Here is a 10,787-nt window from a genome sequence, read left to right on the forward strand (position 1 = left end):
TTTTGGCCAAGACTTTTCATGTTGAAAAGTGTCTATTCAGCATGCAAGAGATGCTAAGTACTTTTCATAAGAATTTTTATTATAAAGCATCATGTTCTTTAAAAATTGTTATTTATACAAAAGGCCCTAATGCCTATAATAGCTTATCAGATCAGTAATCAATGTTCTTAAAAGTCATTTAAATCTAATTTATATAATCTGCATTTTTAAGACATCTTATATACCTAATTACTGCATGACTCTTACCGATTCTTTCATAACTATATCTGTCCCTAATGATAGAAATATTTTAAGATTACATTGTTAGAATATCAAAACATACTACTGCATAAACAAGAACTAAGGCTGTGACAATGCCACTACAATGAACATATGTATTGGAATCTCCTTTCTTGTAATTCTAATTATGAGATCTAATGAATCAACCATTGCGTGAAGAGAGTAAGGAAAACAAAGAATTATAAAAGTTTAAGGTAAAATATTTCTAGTACCTTCAGTGACTGCCGAAACAACTTACACAGACTTTGCCAGTCATCGCAGAGGGAAATAAAGATGCCCTAACAACCTGAAATTTTCCAGGAATCTCTAGACGTGTGGGTTTGCTGTGTGTTTCTCAATATTTACCGAGTCGACTCTCACCTATCAGCTTTATAAAACTGGTATTGGTTCAATACTGCACACATATTAAGGGCATTTGAGGACAATACGGAAGTCATTAGACCTGCCTCTAAATCTTTCATTTATATTCCTCAGATTATGTGTTATGCTTTGGGTTTGGGGGAAAAAATGTATCTCAAAACCTACTTCTTTTTCTCACCCATGTTTGAGATGCTTTTCCTTTCTAGTGTTCGCCAAGTTAGTAATATTTTCACTAAAATAACTCCAAAGGCAATCTGATACAGAGCAGCCTCTTGAATTTCCCATAACCAAAACAGATCTACTCCTATTTGTACTACACCATAATGAATGCATGCTGTGATAAGCCACCCCACCTTGACCACAGGGAAGCCCTGACAAACAACGCTAAACCTTAGGAAATCTTTGGTGTCTAGTTACAGGCTCTTTAAAGATTGTTTAAAACTTGGAATTCTTCATTTGGCTTTTTCCAGTCTTCAAAAAACAATCTCCAGTGTATGATATCCTCCCACCCACACACACGAAAAAAATGAAATGTAAACACTGAGTTTTTAATGACTTTCTTTTAACTTACCCCAACTCCACCCCAACACCAAACTTTGTAATTCATGTCCCTCTTAGAAATGTTGTTATCCATTACTTCTCCTTGTCAGGAGCTGCCCCACACCCCTGGCCTTTTATTCCTTCAAGAGCCTTGTAAATCATGTGATTAACTTTCAAACCAAGACTGGCTGATATGAGTAAAGGAAATTTAATTGGAATACAATCGCACCCCTACTGCTCTTAACATTTTTTGTGCATCTAAATGTGATCTGAATTTCAGATATGGCTTTTTATTTGACATTTATTTTCCTCAAGCATATATGTGCTGCATCTTTACCTAAATTGGGTTGTTATCATCTCTGCCTTTTTGAACTTAATGCTATAAATTAACTATTATCCTGCTGAAATAAATTCCATTGCAGATTTTATGTATATGGAGGGTATTCCAATTTCATTCGAGAATATTGAATTCTTATAGCCTGTGATTTATTGATCTTTGAGATCAAAAACCTCCAGTGTAGTATCAAAAGAGATTTTATTATTTTTAAAAAGTAGTATTTCAAAATACTTGACTTAAAGAGATACATGCTCACTTTTATCAGTAAAGTAAGCAATCTGTTGGATTTGGAAAGGTAAAAATCTGACATTTAAATATGTTCCTATTAATTTTCTTTTTCAAAGTAAAGAGAGCCACTAGCAAAATACAGCAAATTTTGCTAATCCCTTACACTGTAGTTTTAACTAGACATGCTTTAGAATTTCAATGTCTTTGTTCCTCTCCAGCCTCCATTATAAATCATTTCTTCACTAACCCTAAATAACAGCCTATCTTGAAATCAGTGGATCAAAAATAAAGGAATCAGGGGCTGGGGATTTAGCTCAGTGGCACAGCGCCTGCCTGGCAAGCACAAGGTAGTGAGTTCGATTCCCGGTACCTGAAAAAAAACAAACAAAAAAACAAAGCAAAACCAAAATAAAGGAATCACTATTACTAGGATTTTTATTTTTAAAAAAATTAAAATAAATCCTCAAAGCCATAAAATAAGTATGTATCTTTCAATTAATAATGATGCAAAAAGATTAAGGCTATGGAGCCTGTTTCTCAAGAAACAGCAGAGAATTTCAGTAAAATTAGCAAGAATGACAATATAACTCATTTTGAAGGTGAGAACGAGAAAAGTTTGTGATTACATAAAGAACCACAGAAGAAATTATTTTCTCATATATAATCATGCGACCCATATAGCATTAACCTCAAAAAAACTATATGAACTAAATCTTTTAAACTTATTTTTCAGCTACCAGAGTTTTAATTTGGGGTGTGGATTTGGAATTTATACTAAACTGAAAATCATGGCTAATTTGAGGCCTTAGATACCAAACAACCAAGAATTCAGTTAAGGTTGCACAAACCCAAGTAATTCTTCCCTACTGTACACGTGTGCACATTTCTGGTGCTTCACAAAATGCATTCTAAAAACTATACTTGGCCAAGAAGGTAGATTTATAGCTGTTAGGAATCAACCACATGGAGCGTGGGGCCTTTGTGGTTAAAGACATCTAAATGACAATAAAGCAGTATCGCAAAGCAGGAAACAGACCTTGACTCTCTTCAATTTTAGGCTCTTGGGGTTTGGAGAGGGAAACTTATGTCTCCTGCTAGACACGATTTTTAAACATTTATAACTTGCTTGCCCGTTATCACTCTAAAGCACTTTGTCTATGAAGGGTGACACTTATATGGCAAGTCATATTTTATTATTAGGGGAAAAGTTTTCTGAACAAGTGAAAACATTTGTCTTCAATCGTGATTAAATGCTTGACAAGTTAGAATCTTTATAGAGAACAAAATGAGCTAAGTGTAAAAACAAGTTTCTAATGCTGTTCCAAAAATAAAGAAATAAATGAATAAAGATGAATGCACCAAGTATTTCCAAATCAGGAAATTCAAAATATCTTTAAAGTAGGCTTAATAATTTTATAAAGCCCAACAAAATAACATAAGAAAGATATCCCCATTCACTTTAATGTACGTGATTATCAAAATATTGATTAATTCTTGGTTGTTTCTATCCTGTCACAGCCTACTTTGTTAAATATTTTACTCCGGCAGCACATATACCTCGCTTTATTCGTTAATGTAACTCCATTCTCTTCCACTGAAAAGAAAGCCCATGAAATATCTTTAACTTGGTCTGTAATTGTATTTAACCTATATGAGTGGAAACAAAGCAGCCATTTGAACTCTGTGAAAACATATTTGCATAGTGCAAATCACAAGAAATATTCTTCAGACGAATTTTTGAGGTTTCCTTCTAAGTGTATGAAGCATGTCATTGGCTTTTAAAAACAAGATGAAAGACTATGTTTGTTTTTTATTTTAAAGAGAATAAAAAATTTTAAAAAATTACAACCAGAGGATAGGAAATCAGCAATGGCTGTTATACTGCATACTGTTATCTTCAAAGTAGTTGTTCAGATTACTAGACATAGGCATGCAAAATTGGTCAAAGAAAAACTTAAGCGTTAACTGTTCCTTTCAATAAACCAAGAGAAATTAGTAGTATAATTATCTTAGCTATCGTGTGTATGTGTGTGTGTGTGTGTGTGTGTGTGTGTGTGTGTGTACTCCCTTTCCTTCCTTCTTTCTTTTCTCCTTATCAGGCAAAAAAGATTTCTAAAAAGATTAATGAAGCAAATACTCATGTTGGGTATTGACAGACTGAAAACTCATGAGTACACATGAACCAATTTTGTAAGTACACTACTTTTTAAAATTTTTATTACTGTTGGTTACAATAATCTAGTGAACTTAATGTTACACTTTGTTAAACTCTCTAGTATGCATCGTAGCAAGGAAACTCTACCTGAAGAGTCTGTGTTGTCTAGGAAGGAGGTCTGGCTTTGATGTTAGCAACAACGTTCATTTTACAAGACTTAATGGGCCCAGATCTGATTGTGACATTTACTTGGACGACTGATGCATGATAAAGATATATATTAATTATGCACAAGTACAGTGGCGTAAGAAATGAATTTTACAGATAGGTCAAAAACTTTTCTCTGAGTAGAATTTTAGAATTGCTGGACTAGACCCATTAAAATTGTCCAAATACATTGATTTAAGGAGAACCTCTATTTTTCATGGAACTATAATTGTCTAAACTTTCTTATAAGACTTCAAAAACTTCTGTGGGTTTAGATTTGATTCCCAGCAACACAAAAAAAGCTATTCATTGCATACAATATTAGATGCCTATTAACATTTATGAGGAGATGTGCTTTTAATTTGTTGAAGACTCTGAAGCTTAATGAGCTAAAGAAAATCAAGTTGAAGAGCCATAACATGTAATGTATTTCAAGTCTGTATTTGTATATTCTTTAATTGTATTAGGTAAATAGAGCCATATCTGACAATCAATATATTTAAAAGTAGCTGTATAATTCTGAGTAGGGAAATTTCACTCTTCAAAGGCCTCTATTTATTAAATCACTCGGAAAATAAATGCTTCCAAGCTAATAAAAGAAAGAAAATTTTGCATGCTATAATGATTTTCTTTTTTAAAAATGCCACCACCCTTAAAGGCCAGATGCATATCTGGTTTGTATTTATCTTCATGCATCTAGTGGATTTCTCTCTCCTCCATTCAGATATTTGTTGAATGCAGACCACACAGGGCACCTTTTTGCAATTAGGAATAAAAGCGTACTTCCTCAGGAAAGATACTACCTTGCATCCGGGGTGGCTGATTAGCAAGTATTGTTCCGAGTCTTTGAAATTAATTGCATGGATTCAGAAATAAGAAGTGATGGTTTTAGAATGGATCTTTTGGAGGAAAGTCATGAACTATGTCAATATTTCTTAAATTGGGGCTTTAAAAATGAGCTAAGTCATAGATGGAAAAAGTTACATGAGATTAAAGATCTTATTGTTTTTACTATATAGAAAAATAACTACCAGTTTAACGATGTAATTATTTCTTCTTTAAGTCTTTGGATATGAAATTAGAGAGTGTCCTAGCTTAGAAATGATAGACTTTCCTTTATCTGAATGTGCATAGTCAGAGGGCCCTTGTTTTTGCTGAAGCTTATGTCGTTGCTCTTGCACTTATAATAACCCTCAGGTCAGTCATATCAGCATCTAAACAGCTTGCCTTGGAAAGTTATGAAATTTCAGAGTTGATGACCACGCTTATGTTTTGGCCAAGTAGCACAAAGTGTTGTCCTCAATTTTCTAAAGTGGCTGGGTCTATTCTAGAAGTAGTGATATGAGAAGTGTCGTGTGCGTGCGCCAACTCCCCACAAGGAGTGCAATCATTATGTACTGCAAACACGTACTAATCAAAATTAAAATCAGAAAATATTAAAACAGAGAATTGAGAATTGACTGTGAGGAAACTACAAGCCGACACATGCCACTTAAGGGGAATAATGATTCCTAAGTTAGTTTTTTTAAGTGGAAAAATACTTTATCTTCTTAAAAGCAAAGCATCAGATGTCATAAAGTTATAAATCATTTAGCAGAGTATTTTGAGGTAAACAAAATTTTCAATATCTCCAAGTTCTTATGTATAAATACTCTATAGTCTGATTATAAAATGCATAAGCAATAGATGACCATTCCTTATCAGTGCCCAAATTTAATTTCTTTCTTCTATGTAGTACCCTCATGCACATTTATATATTAATGCATATACATACATTAAATGACATTAAATCTCTGAGCAGAACAATAGATCCTTAAATGCATAAAATGGTTTACATAGAAAGGGAACTCTTGAAAAAAAAAAATAAAGAAAGGGAACTCTTGAAAAAATCCAGCTGGATCTTATATATAAAACATAAATGACAAATTTTTCAGTTCTTCATTTCATCACATATTACATTTATAGGTGCTATTTAATTGTTAAGTATAACAAATTCCACATTATTTATTGGTAAATTACCTCCAGAAATTTAGAAATATTAGTTACAAGAGCACAGAAAAGAACAAGTAGCTTTACCAAGTCTACCAAGTTTCTTAAATTTCAGAAAGACTCATTGTTCAAAGACCAGATTTGTTTCCAAATCAAGAAAGAAAAAAATACTAAGGTTTAGTTGTATACAGCAAAGTGAGTCATCCAGAAGAGAAGTAATCAGAATGGGAATAAAAAGAGACATTGACCCTCTTGTCCTACTGCAACCCTTACCCTCACCTCGCTTCACCTAGGCTACATGCTGAACAAGCATGAGAAACAGCCAATAAATGAAAGGAAACGCAAAGGGCACTTGGGGTCATTATTTTCACATACCTTTGAATAATGAGAGCATCACATGTCAGCTAGAGGAGAACAAAATGTCACATTCTCCAGCTAAAGGTCAGCCTTGGTCAAAGGTCACAGAAGGGAGGCCAGGAAATAACCTAAGAGGTTAGGCTGAGTGCACAAAGAAAGGTCACCAAATGTCAAGGAAAGTATGCAGCTGCTCAGAGATGAAACAACTGAGGCACCCTTTTGTGCTGACATCGGCTTGAAAAAAATGTCTCTGCTGACATTTTTTTAGCTGGCAGTTTTATAGGGTATTGACATTAATGTACCCAAACCCGAATTAGCCTTTTTAAAAGCAACAGTTTGGAAGTTAAGTGCAGCAGTTTCCAAAGAGTCATAACTGTGACATTTTTATTTCAAATGATTAATACAGCAATGGACTTCTAACACCAAATTTAGATTTCATTGGAGCTCTTTCATTGTAACAATGTGCTGGCAACTAAGCCTCAGAACAGGTAGCCATCAGTAACTAGTGTTTTCATGATTTTAAGAACTAGTATTATCCCTTTAACTACAAGGTACTCAGAAGCCTCACCCTGTTACAGTTTACATGATATGAATTATTTTTCATTTCCCTGGACCTGGCTGTTGGCAGTTCTTAATCTAGTAATAAAATCTACTCAAGGGAACGAAAAAAGACTAATAAATTTGTAACCCCATTTTAAAGGAATTTGTGCAAAACATTTGTAGAATTAATCTTTACCTGTCTGAGTATGGATCCCTTTTTCAAACTAATAATTTCCACTTTAAATGCCAGCCCTAAGAGAAACAATTCTCAGAGAAGTGACAGGAGCCTAAGTCCTCTCAGACATCAAATCCTACAGGAAAGACATTGAGGAAAAAGATAACACCTTGAGTTATTCAGAGACTTAACTCATGGGTGATCCCTATCAGCAGCTTTGGTTTTGAGGGGTTGTGAGTCTATTTTATACTCTGGGCTCATAGGGACCCATCATTAGCAGCTGCTGTTTCCAGACAATGCTAGCACATTCCACATCTACAAACACCTTTTGCTGATTCCCAGGCACAAGACCATGCCTTAATGTCACAGGTGCTTTTCCCTCGTCAGTGTTCCCACAAGTGGTCCCAATTTACAACACAGGAAGCTTGACTTTTTTCCCCAAATCTTTTGAAACTGTTGAACCATATTAACGTCATCTTTGTCTCAATTTTATATAATGTTAAAAGGGAGAGAATTGCATATTTATACAATAAAAAATGATAGAAAAGTTTGCCAAAAAAAAGCCCTGAAGCAAGAGTAAACTCCCCCAGCATCTCTAGTACAAGCTCCTTCATGAACTTCCACAGAGACTGCTGAATAATAACGCTCACCCCAGGCTGACTTCAGGACTCACCCAGAGGTAAAACTATCTTCCTACCTAATGGGCACTCGGCATATGAAGCCTGTCAGGAGAACATCATAAATCATGGCGCTGGGAAGGGAGGGTGCGGGAAGAGCAGCACAAACCCTTTGCACTTAGGAGAAAGAGTTATTTAACACATCAGGGAAGTGCATTTAATAAATGAAGTCAGTGACTTGAACGTGTCCTATTCGATCTATACAGAGGTGGCTGAACTTTCTTTAAAAAGTCATTTTTATGCTGGTTGCTTTTCTTATGAAATTTTCTACACCTCTAGTGTATGAAATGGATGTGTATGCAGCTGATTGAGAAACAGCTAAGGTCAAAGTTAATAAGGAAAGCAGAAGGTCTAAAAGTAGCCTGTCTTTTCATTTTAGCCATCAGAGTTCAAGAGAGTCCATATGATCTGAGCATGACATATTAACGTTTCTGAGATCAAGCTGTTTTATAAAAATCTGTCTCAAATAGTGGGTACTCGGGCAGCAATAAATAAATGTGGAAGGTGTCCCATTGTTGGAATTACAAAACTGAACTTTCCCTTTTTAATTTCATTCATGGGCCAGTCTTTCATCTTTAAAGGTAGCAAGATGGAGGAGCCAGTCTAGAGACGAGTGAAGTGACCATCAAAGCCTTGGGGGGATCAGGTATCACCTTGAATGTGAAGACTATAGACGTTGCGAGACATCCAAGCTGAAGAACAGCAAGGAAATGTGTGGGAATGTGGAACTAGTTGCCCCTGGAAACAAAGAAAAAAGCAAAATATTTAGCACGTATATCAAGTGCAAGCTGTGCATCTATTCTAGAGATTTTTTTGTCTCCCCTTCAGTCTGTCTGGAATCCTTACATTTTAAAGTGTAAGGATCCTTGGGTTATTTTGTCACGTAAAATAATATACCACATCCCCCCCCACCCCGCCACACACACACACCCTTCAATTCAGCAAATGTACTTTTCCCCCTGGAAAGGAGTTAGCTGAAATTAAGCAAGATAAACATGTGCCAAATTTAACATGTATCTCTATCCTGAAACAAAAGCTGAAGCTTCTCTAAAAAATTACTCCCTATACCTTCATATGTGATTAAGCTTGTTATGTAATATGGACCTCTCTGAGACTTTAAAACAGAAGCCACATAAGAAACAACAACAACAACACCACACACACACACACACACACACACACACACACACACACACTCAATAAGATAAACAAAAGCCCTGAATATTGCAAAGGAAAAAAAACTTACTTGACTTAGAAGATTTAGCAAAGCTAATAAGATCTTATTCGATATACCTGCTACTCACTGACAAAACAAGTATAGAAATTCCAGTATCCTAAAACTTGTATCTTTATATATTACTGTGCACAGTATCTTCTAAATGACTTGAAATAATTGCCTCTTCTGCTTTATATTAACTTGATATACCTTTTTCTGTCAAGTCATGGTTCTTTTTCTAGTATCTGAAAATGTGCCAAACTAAATGTCAGTGGCTCCATCAGGAAGATTTAGAGTTCCTTCTGGAGCAGATAAAAGCTTCAAATGACAAACACACTTATCCTGAATGCCCCTCCTGCAGGTGTGACTTACCTTAGAACAAGGTCAAAAAAGCCGCCAGAGAAGAGCTATGCTTTGTTTGACTTGACATTCCCTGGTATTTCTCTTTGTTATCCCTGTGTCATCATTTTCTGTCAGGGAGAGAGAGAGCAGGCAAGCGGGTGCTTTTAGGTGTATATCTGGCTGGTAGCCCTCCACGCCACAGAGAACTGCTGCGAATTTCTCAATAGGGAAAGCTCCCATTTGACTTCAGTGCTGTTAAAGCATTGCAGTGGCAAGTTATGAAATATTTTTTCAGAGAAAAACTCCAACTGCAAAGCTCACCTCATTTTACTCCTCCTGGAGCGACTCCAGGAGTGACCCCTCGTGTGGAAGTTAAACTTAACCCACTACACCGGAAAGGCTGGCATGGCCAGGGCAGGGGACAGTCTCAGTCTCCTTTTGTCCATCACTTCTAAGGTAAGTGTAGATACCAAAAGGAATAAAGGAGTCAGGCATAGAAATACATTTGCAATCAGTCGACAGACATTCACTGTCTATCTGTTAGAAAACAAAATTCATTCTGTCCTGAGAACAGTGGTGAAGTCAGGCCTCCAATCTTCCAGCTGTTTAAGACACAACAAGCGAGACTTGCAACATCCTACCCTGAGGTCCCAGCAGTGCTACCAGCTGCTTGACTTCCTTTCTGAGTCACCAGTATCTTTAGGAATGGGGGAGGCAAAGAACTTATCTCAGTGATAAGTGTTTTCCTCTCTCTGGATCATTGCTCTCTTGCTTTGGCCTTACACACTACCACACACTGATGATTTAAGCACATGTCAAATACAGCACTAGAAAATTTAAGGGGTATATGTATATATCTATCTATCTATATCTATCTCTATATCTATAGATGTATATATCTATCTATCTCTATATCTATATAGATATAGAGGTAGATGTATGATTTATTCATGAATTTAAGCCATTCTCCTTTACCACATTTCTTTAACTTTATGAAATTCCATAGTATAGAAAAAAGAACTCTCTCTCAGACTGTTCTCAGTCTCAGTAATAAGATTATCATCACGGGGAGCTTCTTTTCCCTCTTTAATCTTTGTACTCCTCTCTTCAGATCCTCTTTCCTGACGGAAGCCTAAAAGTATCGCATCATCTGAATCTGTACTTGCCTGTGGTCCATTTGTATTGCTTCTGTGCTGGAGGTGATTCCTAATGCCCACTCAACCTACTGACTTTGGGTTTTCATGACCTATCTCTGTACAAAGCAATTCCAACCCCTTTCACCACACAAAATTCCAACGCTGAGAAAGGAAAGGATGACACTAATCTTGAAACTCAGCTACACTACTTAGAGGAACTCCCTAAATTCACCCAATCACCCAATTTAG

Source organism: Chinchilla lanigera, unplaced genomic scaffold (assembly GCF_000276665.1).
Source record: "Chinchilla lanigera isolate Chin_1 unplaced genomic scaffold, ChiLan1.0 scaffold00006, whole genome shotgun sequence".
Taxonomy (NCBI): domain Eukaryota; kingdom Metazoa; phylum Chordata; class Mammalia; order Rodentia; family Chinchillidae; genus Chinchilla; species Chinchilla lanigera.